We start from the raw sequence: 13,431 nt of genomic DNA, 5'->3' as shown, positions 1-13,431 counted from the left end.
AAAAGTGAACTCTTACTGATAATTGTAGTCTGTTGAAATGCAAAAACATTGAATTCTCTATATCAAATAATATTTTAAAATCATGCTTTGTAAAGAAAAAAAGTAGGAACAGTAAAGTGATATGAACAAAATATTTGTCTACTATCCTGCATGCAACTGGCCAAGAAATCTGAAAAGGTGCAGGGCTGTTATGTAGACTATATAAGGAACAGTTAGAAGTCATTAAACTGCCTTGAAAATACAGTTTGTAATAAACACCCTGAATTCATATACAAAAAAATTCTTTTCAGGAATATGCAACAATAATTTTAGTTTTAGAAAATATTTTCCAATATAATGTACATAAACTAAAGATAATTATCAATAGTAAATTAAAAAGTACTAAAAAAAAAGTTAATTTCCAATGGGGGAAAAGAAGAATCATTATGGAAACAGGGCAAAAGAGGAAGTTTCATCTTTAAAATGTGGCTCTTAGCTTTGATAATGCAATTTTTCAATAGATAATCTCTTTCAAGGGAAGTTCAATAGGATGAAAAAGCACCAAGATGTATGTGATTAAAAAGTATCAGCAGCCTAATCCATCAATGTGTATTTGGAATATTTCTAATACGCCCATAAATAAATTCTTTCCAGATTTTACACACTCTTCCCTTTCACCAAAGGGCACTGCGTTTTTCACTCATTTGGTTGTTTTCCTTTATTCATGTCTTCCTGTAGTCACCAACACATACTTATTGAGCAAATACAAATAATAATGTGTGTCAGTTGTTGTATAATATATGTCCTTGCTTTGTGGGAATTTAACGTGCATGCATGTACGTTAGGATACATAAGTAACCAACAAATAAGTTGGGACGTGGGACGTCTGAGTAAGTGTCAGGAAGAGGTGAGTGCACTTCTCACGTGGTAGAAGAGGAGCAGGTGGTCTGAGTGGGGCGCGCTAAACCCAGCAGCAGGGCGTTCCGAGGTGCAAGCAAGCTGAAAAGACATGAAGAGAGACGTACTGTGGGGAATTGAAAATAGGATCGCAGAAGTTCTGGATAACAGATCTTAGAGATATTTGCCAGTAAGTTTTGGCTCCATATATGTGCCAGCCTCCGTTCCCCGCACTGGCAGTACCGCCCATGGGATAAAGCTCACACACATTCCTGCCTTCTCAGAATTCACACTCGACAGTAGTCAAAGAAGGGCATGATGCGTGTTGTATGTGCACATGGCTTGTGACACGGGGCCTGGACAATCTAAATCCGGGAGTCAAGGGAGGGCCTCTCTGGAGCGATATTTGCCATTAGTGATTTTGAGTAGGGACGCCCCCCAGAAAGATGTGCAGGAGTGAGTGACAATGACATACGAGCAACAGGCCGGGAACATCCCTGGAATGTCCAAAGAGCCGTTAGGGGCCAGAACAGCTAGAAAAGAGTGGTCAGAGCTGGAGGCCAGAGGGAGGAGGTTAGGAAGAAAATGTCATAGGAAATAGAATAAACTGTTCTGAAGGCTTCCACTTTGCTTGGAGTTGATTTGGGAAGTCTCAGAGGGTTGAGCAGAGGGTGAACTGATCTGCCTGGATAGTAAAGGGTCATCCTTAGAAGTTGAGCATATATTCTAGGGGCAAGGGTGGGGGCCAGCAGAAGAGCCAAGATGCTGCTGGAACGTACAGTGAGAGAGACTGGTGGCTGGGACCAGCGTGGTATCCACAGAGGTGATGGGAAGTGGTCAATTTCTTTTTTTTATTTTTTTGAGTTGGAGTCTCACTCTGTCGCCCAAACTGGAGTGCAGTGGCTGCTCCCGGCCACTGCAGCCTCGACCCACTGGGCTCCGGCGATTCTTCCACTTCAGCTTTCCGAGTAGCCGGAGTTACAGGCACACGCTACCATGCCCAGCTGATTTTTTGATTTATTGTAGAGATGAGGGCTCGCCAAGTTGCCCAGGTGGGTCTCGAACCCGCGGGCTCAGGCAATCCACTCACCTCGGCCTCCCAAAGCACTGGGATTACAGGCTGAGCCACTAAGCCTGGCAAGTGCAAATATCTTAAACAAAATATTAGCAAATTGAATCCAGCAATATATAAAAATATAATGTATGATAACCAGGTTGGATCTGATTTATAAATACAAGTTTATGTCTATATTACTAAAATATATAACTGATCATAATAAAATACTAAAGAAGAAAATATGATCACCTCAGTAGATCCAGGAAAAAATGTACAATTTTTTTTTTTTTTTTGAATTGAAGTCTCACTCTGTTGCCCAGACTGGAGTCCAGTGGCCGCTCCCAGCCACCGCAGCCTCGACCTGCAGGGCTCTGAGATCTTTCCGCCTTAGCCTTCCAAGTAGTTGGAACTACAGGCGCGCGCTACCATGCCTGGCTAATTTTTTGGTTTATTATAGAGATGAGGTCTCCCGCTAAGTTGCCCAGGTGGGTCTCGAACCCGCGGGCTCAGGCAATTCACTCACCTCGGCCTCCCAAAGCGCAGGATTACAGGCTGAGCCACCAAGCCCAGCTGTCAATTTCTAAATACTTCAAAGGTAGGATTGACAGGATTTGAGGAGGGTTGAGAAAAAGAGAGACATGGAAGATGACTCCAAAGTTTTAGACCTAAGCAACAGAGAGACAAGTGTTGCCATTAATTTGAAGGAGAAGCCTGAGGGGAGGGAGAGGGTGAACAGTTTGAGGAATATGGATTTTTTTTTTTTTTTTTTTTGAGTTGGAGTCTCACTCTGTCGCCCAGTCTGGAGTGCCGTGGCCGCTCCCGGCCACTGCAGCCTTGACCTGCTGGGCTCCGGCGATCCTTCTGCCTCAGCCTTCCAAGTAGCTGGAACTACAGGCACGTGCTACCACACCTGGCTGATTTTTTGATTTATTGTAGAGATGAGGTCTTGCTGCCCAGGTGGGTCTAGAACCCGCGGGCTCAGGCAATTCACTCACCTCAGCCTCCCAGAGGCGCTAGTCATTCATTTTTTTACCTATTATGTATTAATTATGCTTGTTATACCGGGATAAAGACACACAACCTTACAAAACAAGTCTGCTTCACAAACTGATAAAGAGCTTTACTTCTTTCCATGAACCAGAGATACCTGTTTTAATTATTATATTTTATTTTGCTATTTGCTTCTAACATGGCATAGAAGTGATCAGATAGTTGGGCCATGGAGATGGGTGTGAACATAAAGGCACAAAATTTCGGCAAAACAGGCTAAGGAATTCCCATAATAACCAGTGACAAAGACATGGTCCAGTCAGAAGTTGAAAGAGACAACTTCTCTGTGCAAAGTTCTTCTAAATGAAGACGGAGGAAAAGAAAAGCCTTTACAGAGGAAAGGAACTGTCCACTCCTCTCCCCACGTCCAAGAATATCTTAAGGATCAATTCTGATTCCAATGTTTCAAACTGTAGCAACATAAATTATGATGGGTGGCCCTCAGATTTAATAAGCTGCCACATTACGAGAAAGAGTCATCCCATCAATATCGACCACTGAGAACCATTGAAATCATCTGCCAACTACGTAGGCTCTCAAGAGTGAGATATTACACTTCCTGGGCTAATGTATATGAAATGACTTTATAAGCCTGTGTGTGTGTGTGTGTGTGTGTGTGTGTGTGTGTGTGTGTGTGTGTGTGTTTTCATAAATGGTCAAACAGCTAATTACCGGTCTGTTATTTGGCCATTGTCAGACCTACATAAGGAAATAGGTGTGTGTATTTTCTAGAAATCTTTACAATATTTGATGGTCAATTTTTTTAACGCAGCTAAAACTTTCATTTTGGAGACTTTAATTATTAGAGTTATAGTAGTTATCACCCATCTCATGTACCCTTAGACTGGATCTATCAAACGTGTGAAACAACTTATTCGGTCAATACTTATCCGTGATTCTAATGTGACATGCTACATTCATTCTGTTCTTAAATTTTTATCTTTTGATGGAAAATAATTGACTAAATCACAATCAACTTTCTGCATATTGGGATTTTTTTTTTCTAAATTAAAAACAGAAAATTACAAATGAAAGTATGGTTGACTGAAGAACTGCCTAAGGCCCATTTGCCATTAGTCGTTTTGAACTTAGGAAAAACAAACAACTTTTAGTCCATTAATTACAGATTGCTGATGTTAGCAGGAGCTTAACTTTATAATTTTTGCATGAAAGGAAGAAAGGAGGGCAGGGAGGTAGGGAAGTAGGGAGGAAGGGAGGGAGGCTGGAAGGGAGGGAGAGAGGGAGGGAGAGAGGGAGAAAGGAAGAAAAAAAGGCAGGGAGGGAAAGAGGAGGAAGGTAGGGAGGGAGGAAGGAAGAAGGGAGAAAAAAAGAAGGGAGAGAGAAAAGGAGGGAGGGACGGAAGAAGGGAGAGAAGGAAGGAAAAAGGGAGTGAGGGAGGGAGGGAGGGAGGGGATAAAATCAAAGAGAAAAAGATGGCAATCAAAACCATAGAATTCTGTTTTCAAATCCAGATGGGATAAGGCTATGGGTGACCAGATGTCCGAGTTCAGCAGCCCATCTTCTCTCTATTTGGTCTCGTTCCTTTCTGCCCCTCCTACTCCTCCAGGTGAGATCTCCACCTGGTTCCTACACACCCCATCTAAAGACGACTATGTGCAATGTTCGCAGTGCTGGGCATGTGAAAGCTAAAGCTTTGCACCCTAACCTTAGCGTATCCAGACCCAGAAACTGGTAGTCCTGAGTTTTACTTATCCATGACTCAACTCATAGCATGTAGGAACATGTCCACATAAAACAACACATTCAAAGCCAAAAGGCAGGGGGGAGAAAGCTTTCATCCAACACGCTTCCTGCAACTGTCAAACAGGTCGCTAGTTAACCAGTCTTAAATGTGGCCTCCTGAGGTAAACACGAACATTCTTCACATTCTACAGTGCTACTTGGAACATGTATGAATTTGTCTGTTTCCAACAAAACTTGCCATCCAATCTCTGTTTCCCCCCATGCCTTCTAATCTGTGAGCATGTTACTCTAAGGATTAGCTTCCAAGTGTGCTCTTAAAGAAGATAGTTCACGTCTTTATCCCCCTCTAATAGTTTGTTGCCAACCTGGAAGGCTTTAGTTTTGGACGTTTACATTTTAAACTGGTCACAATCCAAACATATTGCCTGTGTTAAGTTAAAGACAGAACAACAGAAAACAGACACCCATTTCTCCTGTGGAATGTTGAATGATTATTATTGTCTTACCAACATAATCTTGACATCATGATGAGTGACAGTGGATTTAGCTGGTACTTCTTAACATTGAACCAATATGTTTTGTTCTTTTTACTTTGATATTTTTGAAAAGATTAGAAAACAATTTATGGAATAGAACTATATCTGCACTACATTACACATAACAGAGGTATGCTTAACAGTTTTCTAAAATAAACAAGTATATCTGTCAATCTCTTTTCACATGATCAATGGTAAAGACCTCAGGCTAGTTCAGGCTTTGTAGAGGTCTGAGTTTAACAAAATTAGCACAAAATGATATATTCCAAATTGCTAGGGCCTTTCCAGGGTCATACTCATACAAGAGAATACTAGAAGAATGATCATTAGCTGCACATCTCTGGCATAGATCATAGTTGACACAATGTAGCTGGTGTGGTTGGGATCCCATCGTCCTTTGGGGTCAGCACTTTGATTCTGTTGTCCACAGACACATCCCACATCAAGAGAAAAGTTGATCGACTTCTGGCTTCATTGGTGCTTTCTCACCGCACAGTTCTTCAGTCTCCCTTTGCTGTGCTCAAGTTCAGCCTGTGCATAACTCAGACACTACTGCTAAATTTATCTTTTATTCCTCACGGTGATTGCATATATCTACACAAGCCATGGACATGTGGCAATTTACAGCCTTGTTGACCATTGTTGCATCCAGTGCAGTTGGCAACTTGCTCTTTGAAACACGTTGCCCTCTTTGTTTCCATTTCTCCACACCCTCCTGCAATTCCACCCATCTCTGTCTGTTTCCTTTGTTGACTTTACTTCCTCAATTTGTGTATTTTCAACAGATGTTCTGGTTTAATGCCATGAGTTCTCACACAAAGTCCATGACCTGCAATTCTGCTCTGAAATTTCTCCTGAGCTCTAGATCCAACCATACAACTGAACTTCTCACTTACAGGTCACACGGGTCTCTCAGATGAAATATGTCTACATCCAAACTCCTTCTCTTCTCCTCAATATTCAGTGAATGATACCTCCTTGGATGCACTTGCTGATGTCAGATCTAGAGGAATTCTCCAACATACCCCATCTTTGCTGCACTCTTTTCAATCAGTTACCAAGTGCTATAGATTCTGTCTCCTAAATGCCTCAAAATTTAAAATTCAAAGGAAGGAACATTGCAATAAAAATAGGATAGTCTTAGGAAAAAATTGACTATATCAAAAGCTATTTCACAAATCTATCAGGATACTTTATTACTACCTCAACAAATAATTGATATTTTCATAGAAACATACGTTTTGGGAGACAACTTAAGGTTTAAGCCTCTCCGAATTTGAGAGAGAAGTCATACTATCTGAAATTTGAGATTGTATCGACAATTTGACATATTTTTTTTTTTTAATGAGAAAAAGCTTTATCTCTCTGGAATTATAATTAGTGTTATACAACCAAGAGGGTTATAACTTATATCACTCTGATATGTTTTAATACCTATAATATACATTGTAGAAACCAGCCCTCACGATTCAATTAAAGTTTGCATGCTTTTCTTCTGTGGGTTTAACTGTGGCTGTTTGGGGTTTTTGTTTTTCTTTTTTGCATTGAGGTCTCACTGTGTCACCCATGCTGCAGTGGCACAATCACAGCTCACCGTCGCCTTCACCTCCTGGGCTCAGGTGATCCTTCTGCCTCAGCCTCCTGAGTAACTGGTACTACAGGTGTGTGCCACCACATCTGGCTAATTTTTTTTAGTTTTTTGTAGAGAAGAGGTCCCCTTCTGTTGCCCAGGCTAGTCTCAAATTCCTCGCCTCAAATAATCCTCTTGCCTGGGTCTCCCAAAGTGCTGTGATTACAGGTGTGAGCTCCTATGTCTGGCTAATTTTTTTTTTTTTTTTTTTTTTGTAGACACCTCTCTCACTATGTTGCCTAGCCTGGTCTCGAACCCTTGGGCTTAAGCAGTTCTTTTGCCTCAACCCTCCAAAGTGCTAGGATTACAGGCATGACCCACCACGCCCAGCCAAATGTGACTCTGTCTTAAATAACTTTTGACGTCTATTCTCTCCAAAAAAATCACCACAGGCCATCGTGTTGAATATGTCAGTATTGAAACAATGACAAACATGTTTGTATTTATTTTTGTGCTGTTTGTCAGTACAGCTTACACTCCACTGATTGGCACTGGATGTTTTAGAGCATACCTCCCTTGAGGTAATTAAATCCAACATTTTATGTACAGTGATGCACACAGGAAGACACATTGTTGATATTATTGATAATAATAATGGTTAACATTAGGGGTTCTAACCTCATACTATTGACATTTTGGGCTATATAATTCTTTGCCGTGGGGGCTATCTTGTGCACTGTAAGATGTCTAGCAGCACCCCTGGATAATATCTTCTAGATCAGTGGTGTCCAAACTTTTCAGCATCAGGGACTGGTTTTGTGGAGATAATTTTTCCACGGAGAGGGTGGGCGGATGGGGTGGGAGGCTCAGCAGATATTAAATTCTCATAAGGAGCCTGCAATCCTAGCTCCCTGGGTTCATGTGCCTGGGGAATCTAACGCCATTGCTGATCTGAGAGAAAATGGAGGTCTACCTGCCCACCGCTCACCTCCTGCTCTGTGGCCCATTTCCTAACAGGCCACAGAGCGATGCCAGTCCGTGGTTCCAGGGTTGGAGAATCCTGCTCCAGATGCTGGTAACACTACCCACCCCTCGGTGTGACAACCAAAAATGTCTTCATACTTAGCCAGATGCTGCCTGGGGGACAAAATCACCCTCGATTGAGAACCACTGTTCTAGACACATGTAGGTCCCGTAGCTTGTCATGAAGACAAAAACAGCAAGGAAGGAGGCAACCCCACCTCACATTCTAACCTAAATGAGTCACGGAATCTTAGTACATGGGTCCATTGAAGTCAGTAAGAAGGATTCACAGGGCAGAACTTGACATGCCAAAACATCCTAGTATGTTAGTGGTAAAATAAACCACTGGATCCAAAATTATTAGACAGTCTTCAATTTTCAAAACTACTTCTGCAATGACTCAATTGAGAATTCATATCTCGGTGGTAGCAGGCATAAAGGAGTCTTGTGGGGTCCTAGGTAGATTAAGCATTTTATAAATTAGCAGTATAATGTGACTGACTGCCAAAGCAAAGTTCATTCGTTATTCAACCGCATTAAGAGTTACATAATTTGTAAAATGATGAGTCTAATACTCTGTACTTTAAAAATCCTTCTGGGAATGTCCTAAGACTACATTTTAAGAATATCTAGGTATATACTCAGAAATATTCAAGAAATTGTAAGCAATCAGAGAAATCACCTATCTCATTAAAAATTAAACTTTTTAAGGAGGTTTTGGAGTGCTCGTAATAGTGCAATAATACTGAAATTCAAGTACATGCCTGAAGATTATTGCTAAGGATAGAGAGAAGCCTTAAGCTTCATATAAGCAATTAAATCGAATATTGATGGTCATTCCAATTCGGAGAGGATGTGACGTCTTAAAATGATAATTCTTTTTACTGTCCAGCTTATTTAAGATCAGCACCAGACAGGTGAGAGAAATAGGCCTCAAGAGCCTTCAGTGAAGAATAAACCATAACTTGTATTTAGATTTCACATGTATACGAAGCACTCAAAGCCACTTTGCAAAAGTCTAGCCAGTCTCCTCATTATCTTATTCTCTTATGAATAGGATAAATATCAAGCTCCCTGGTTTACCTTACTTAGCTTCTGTAGATATGCAGAGTGTGTTTCAGACCAAATAAATTATTGACCACTCTGTTCTAACACCACAGAATTTATCTTTTCTAAATAGCTTTAATCTGTGTTACCTACGACATCATTATTTGTACAGCTTGGGTTTATCCATGAGAAGGTCACTGCTCAGAATGTGATTGGACAGAATTAACATTTACCATCAATAAAGATGCCCTAATTCAGCTTACTGGGGAAGACACCCTCAAAAACAAATTTCTGGAATTATCTTCTAGCATTTGCATTCCTTATTTCTTGAGTCAACCTAGTAATAAATAGGATCTTATTTTTTACTAATTTCTTAAGTATTACATTTGATTTACCTACGATCCCAAAGTGACTCAATGCCACAGTCATTGGTGAGTCCTTATTGCATGATATACTTCTAGAACATGATGTGTCTTTACTTAGAAGTGTAATGTTGTATTTGCTTTTTATTCAACCTAAAATGGATAACATGCACTGTTAGTCTGAATGTCTTAGAGAAAACACACAGCTCATTTATATTTTAAACGTAGCATTATGTCTCCAATTAGACAACTTTCCAAATCTTTGAATATTGTTTAAATATCACCCTCACTCTTTTGAGAAATAACAGTCTTTAAATTCTAAGTCAGGTTAATTCTATACCAAGTAAAATATCAAATTTTTTCTCACTCTAAAGTCAAACACAACTTGAGGGCAAAAATACTCTACAAATAAACTATCTGATAAAAGTTTGCCACCAAGAGACTGCAAAAAAAAATTTAAATGGTTTCATTTGGATAATTGTTATTGGCCCTCTTTATTTTGCTTTGCATGAAAGAATTTCCTTCTTGACTCAGAATTGTTGCTGAATTCAGTAGAGATTTTGGAGTTAAAAGTCATGAAGAGTGTTTTTCTTTCTTCATTTCTGCATTGGATATTATCCACCTTTGATGTCAATGCCCTGGTTCAAGAGAAGATATGGTTAGAATTAGTAAATGGATATCTAAGAGTTTTCAAAGATATTAGACAAATTAAGGTAAAGGCTTTATATTACTTCTACAACTTAATATGAGACAGCTGAGGTCTGAGGGTTATAGAAGTGGGAATTAATAGACACCCATGAACAAGTAAAAACATGCAAACATGGCTTCTTTATTCCTCAAGGCAGCAAGAAAGACAGTGTTGTCCATTCTATTTCTACAATACATGTATATGTAGCATACGTAGACATCAATTGACTTTGCTGTTCTATATTTTCTTAAACTATGACTCCCTAAAGAAGTTACCTATTGGCCTGAGTGAAAAGGAAGAATAAATAAATTAAAAAGCCAGGAACAGTGGCTCATGCCTGTAATCCTAGCACTATGGGAGGCCAAGGAAGGAGGATTTGCTTGAGTCCAGGACTTCAAGACTAGCCTGTGCAACATAGACCTTGTCTTTACTTTAAAATAAAAATAAATAAAATAGAGAAAGAAAAAAAAAGCCCTAGACTCACCTATGAAATCTATCAGTCCATGTTAATTACATGGTGCTAGTTGGACACGTTAGTGCATCCACTCTGAACATTCTCAAGACCCCTCCTTCATTTCTTAGTTAATCATTAATCCACTCCACAAAAGCTCCCTGAGGATTGAGCTCAGGGGAGGGAACAACAAGTTCTTTGTGATACAGGGACAGTGGGAGTAGGGAACTTCTGAAATGATTCCAGGAAAGATGCTTCAACTGACTCTAAATGTATGAAATAATAGTATGTTGCATAGAAAACAAAGAATAAGAAGTAAATTGAACAAAAATTAAGAGCATGGAATATTCATTCCTTCAACGTAAGTTACAGGGCACTTACAACATTCCCAGCTCCATGCAGGGCACTAGAAACATGTCAATAAAACAGAATAATTTTCTATGAAATATTGTCAGAACTTACCATATGACACCGCAAGTATTTCATTGGCTTTCTGCCATATTGTGAATATTTTTGAACATCAAGGACTCCGATTCTTATGTTTTTTAACTTCATGCAGAATTTATCCAAACCATTCCATTTCTAAAGCTATACATCTCCATGCATCATTATTCAGCTGCTTTATTTCTTGGGTCATTTTGAGAAGTGACAATGACACAGAGATGAAGGAACCCACAGGAATATGTTGTCTTAGAAGCTTTCAAATGTTTGGTCTTCTTGGACAAGTATTTCTAAAATAAACTAAAATATTTATCCAAAACTTCTCCTCAACTTCCCCACCCATACTCCTTGCACTCTTGAAACAAGAGAGTGGTAAACACTAGGCTGAATGATGACTTTACTCACCATAATCACTCAGAAAATGTTGGTCTGTAAACCTGACCTGGAGTCATTCAGAAAACCAGCTCTGAGGCCTTCGTCTGGAAAACTCTGTCAATGTGACGGAATCTAAAGTGGAAACAAAGGTGAAAAGGGGCACCCTGGGCTCCCAACTTAATGAAATACACAGTCATCTATGTCTGTGGGGGCAGATTTATTTCCTGCTAAAATGTGTATTTCCTGTCTCATAAACACAATTTTAGCACACCTTTTCAAACACCCAAGGAGAGACCAAGGCAGCGGGGCAGTGGGGTGTAATAAATGGCTCTAGCTCACACTGAGTTCATTTTTCTCCATGGAAGGTCAAGTTTCTTACTCCAAATTTAGTGTCTACCTACCTCACCCCCAGTCCAGCACTGCATCTCTGTTTTTAAATGATGATCACAGTTTCTTAACTCAGTAAACTGCCTTGTTAAAATATTCTTCTCATCTATTTTTTTTCTGCCTCTGGGGAGCAAAGTATTTCCTGACATCTGTTTTGAATTTGTTTTTCTTTTAATTTCTCTGTATGCCTCCCCCCCCATCATCTGCTCTGAATTGAAAATAGCATGCTAGGTTGAAGAGTTCTTTGCCATTTCTAGATTAATATTGTATCTCACCCCCAGGGGACTCCAAAGGGACATTTGGGCTACCTCTACATTGGTCATGTTGCCCATTGCAATTCAGCCACCTCAGAGGTAGGGATAGAAGAAACAAAGCTGGGTGTCCCTGAAAAACCTCCCACCAAGATATCTCCCACCTAGAATAGTTCCCAAAATAAAACTACGGATGCCCCCTGCTATGGACTGAGTGTTTATGTCCCTGTTTCTCCGCCAATTTGTATGTGTTGAAGCCCTAACCCCCAATGTGATGATGGCTTTGGGAGATAACTATCTTGTCCTAAGACAACAAACAAGTGTGTGTGTTGCAACAATGACTTCCAAGAATTTTTATATGAGTACCTAGGTTTAAACTAAAGCACACATGTATATGTATTTTCATGTATTATGCCTATTTCTCTATATATGCACATATTATCGTGTATCCATTTGTATTGTAAGTGTGTGTTAAGTGTATGTGTATTTATATAAATATATGCACATAGTATTATACTGTGTATGTGTCATATTTCACATACCTGCTCAGGTGCGCACACACGCATTTCATCCATGATGTCAGCAAAACGTTTCGCCAGCCTGTTCTAGCCTCTCAGTTAGTTGTTTGTGATTCAGAACCTAAAGAATGACTAAACAGGGAGTGGAGAAACAGAGCTTCTGAGAAGGATTGCTGAAAATTAGAGGATGACTGCTCTTTAGTGTTCTTTGAAAAATGAAATTCCTTTTTATCTACTGCTTGACAGCTGAACTCCTCTTTTGAATGTCGCTCCATGCAAAGACTGTGCCATGTGGCTCCTTGGCACCTACTCAGGATAACAGACAAATATGTCATCCAAAAGTGCTAGCCTGGTCAGTTCAATTCCAGCATGTGTCACTTTCTAAAAGACATTATAGTTTTCTGTGAGTTAAATAAAATACTTTATGAATAGGCATGATTTAAACTGTAAAGTGGTATGTAAATATGAAATCTCTCTTTTAATAGTAATGAGGGAAAATGCTCAGAAATCAAAGTAAAAAGAAGATAAATGAAAAAAATACAATGAAGATACTGTATTCCCATCACCACTGCTAGAAAGGCAACGAGAACCACGCCAAGAACCGTCAACAGAATGGCAACTGGTTTCGCATAAAAGACTCACCCCCATTCCCACTCCAGAAGCGGGCTGAGTTCTGAGTCAGGGCAGCTCTGTCATTGCTGAGTGACCACTGAATGCCCTTCCATCTTCTCACAGCCGTTGGCCCCTTGCCATCTGTATTTTGAGATGTTCACAAAAGAGTGGGAAAATATTTTCTTCTCATTTGCAGCAGGAAATAATTCCTGTAAGTGGTTGACTGCATTAAACAATCCTCATTCTAGAATTCACATTTACTTAAATGAGTATCTCTTTGTAAAATGGAATATCTGGTCAGACTGTTCCACAAATCCAATTCTCATGATCTTCAATGACCTTGGAAAGGAAAGAATAAGACAAGAGGGTCTTTTTGGGATATGGTGTTCCTTAACTGTGGATTATTAACTTCTAAAATTACTAAGATGAAGAAAATCTTGGAATATTTCCCAAAGGTACTTATTCTGTGATTTGCAAAGTTCA

Source organism: Carlito syrichta, unplaced genomic scaffold, assembly GCF_000164805.1.
Source record: "Carlito syrichta isolate Samal-C Ts95f unplaced genomic scaffold, Tarsius_syrichta-2.0.1 Scaffold305753, whole genome shotgun sequence".
Classification (NCBI taxonomy): Eukaryota; Metazoa; Chordata; class Mammalia; order Primates; family Tarsiidae; genus Carlito; species Carlito syrichta.
This window is presented reverse-complemented; position numbering follows the sequence as displayed.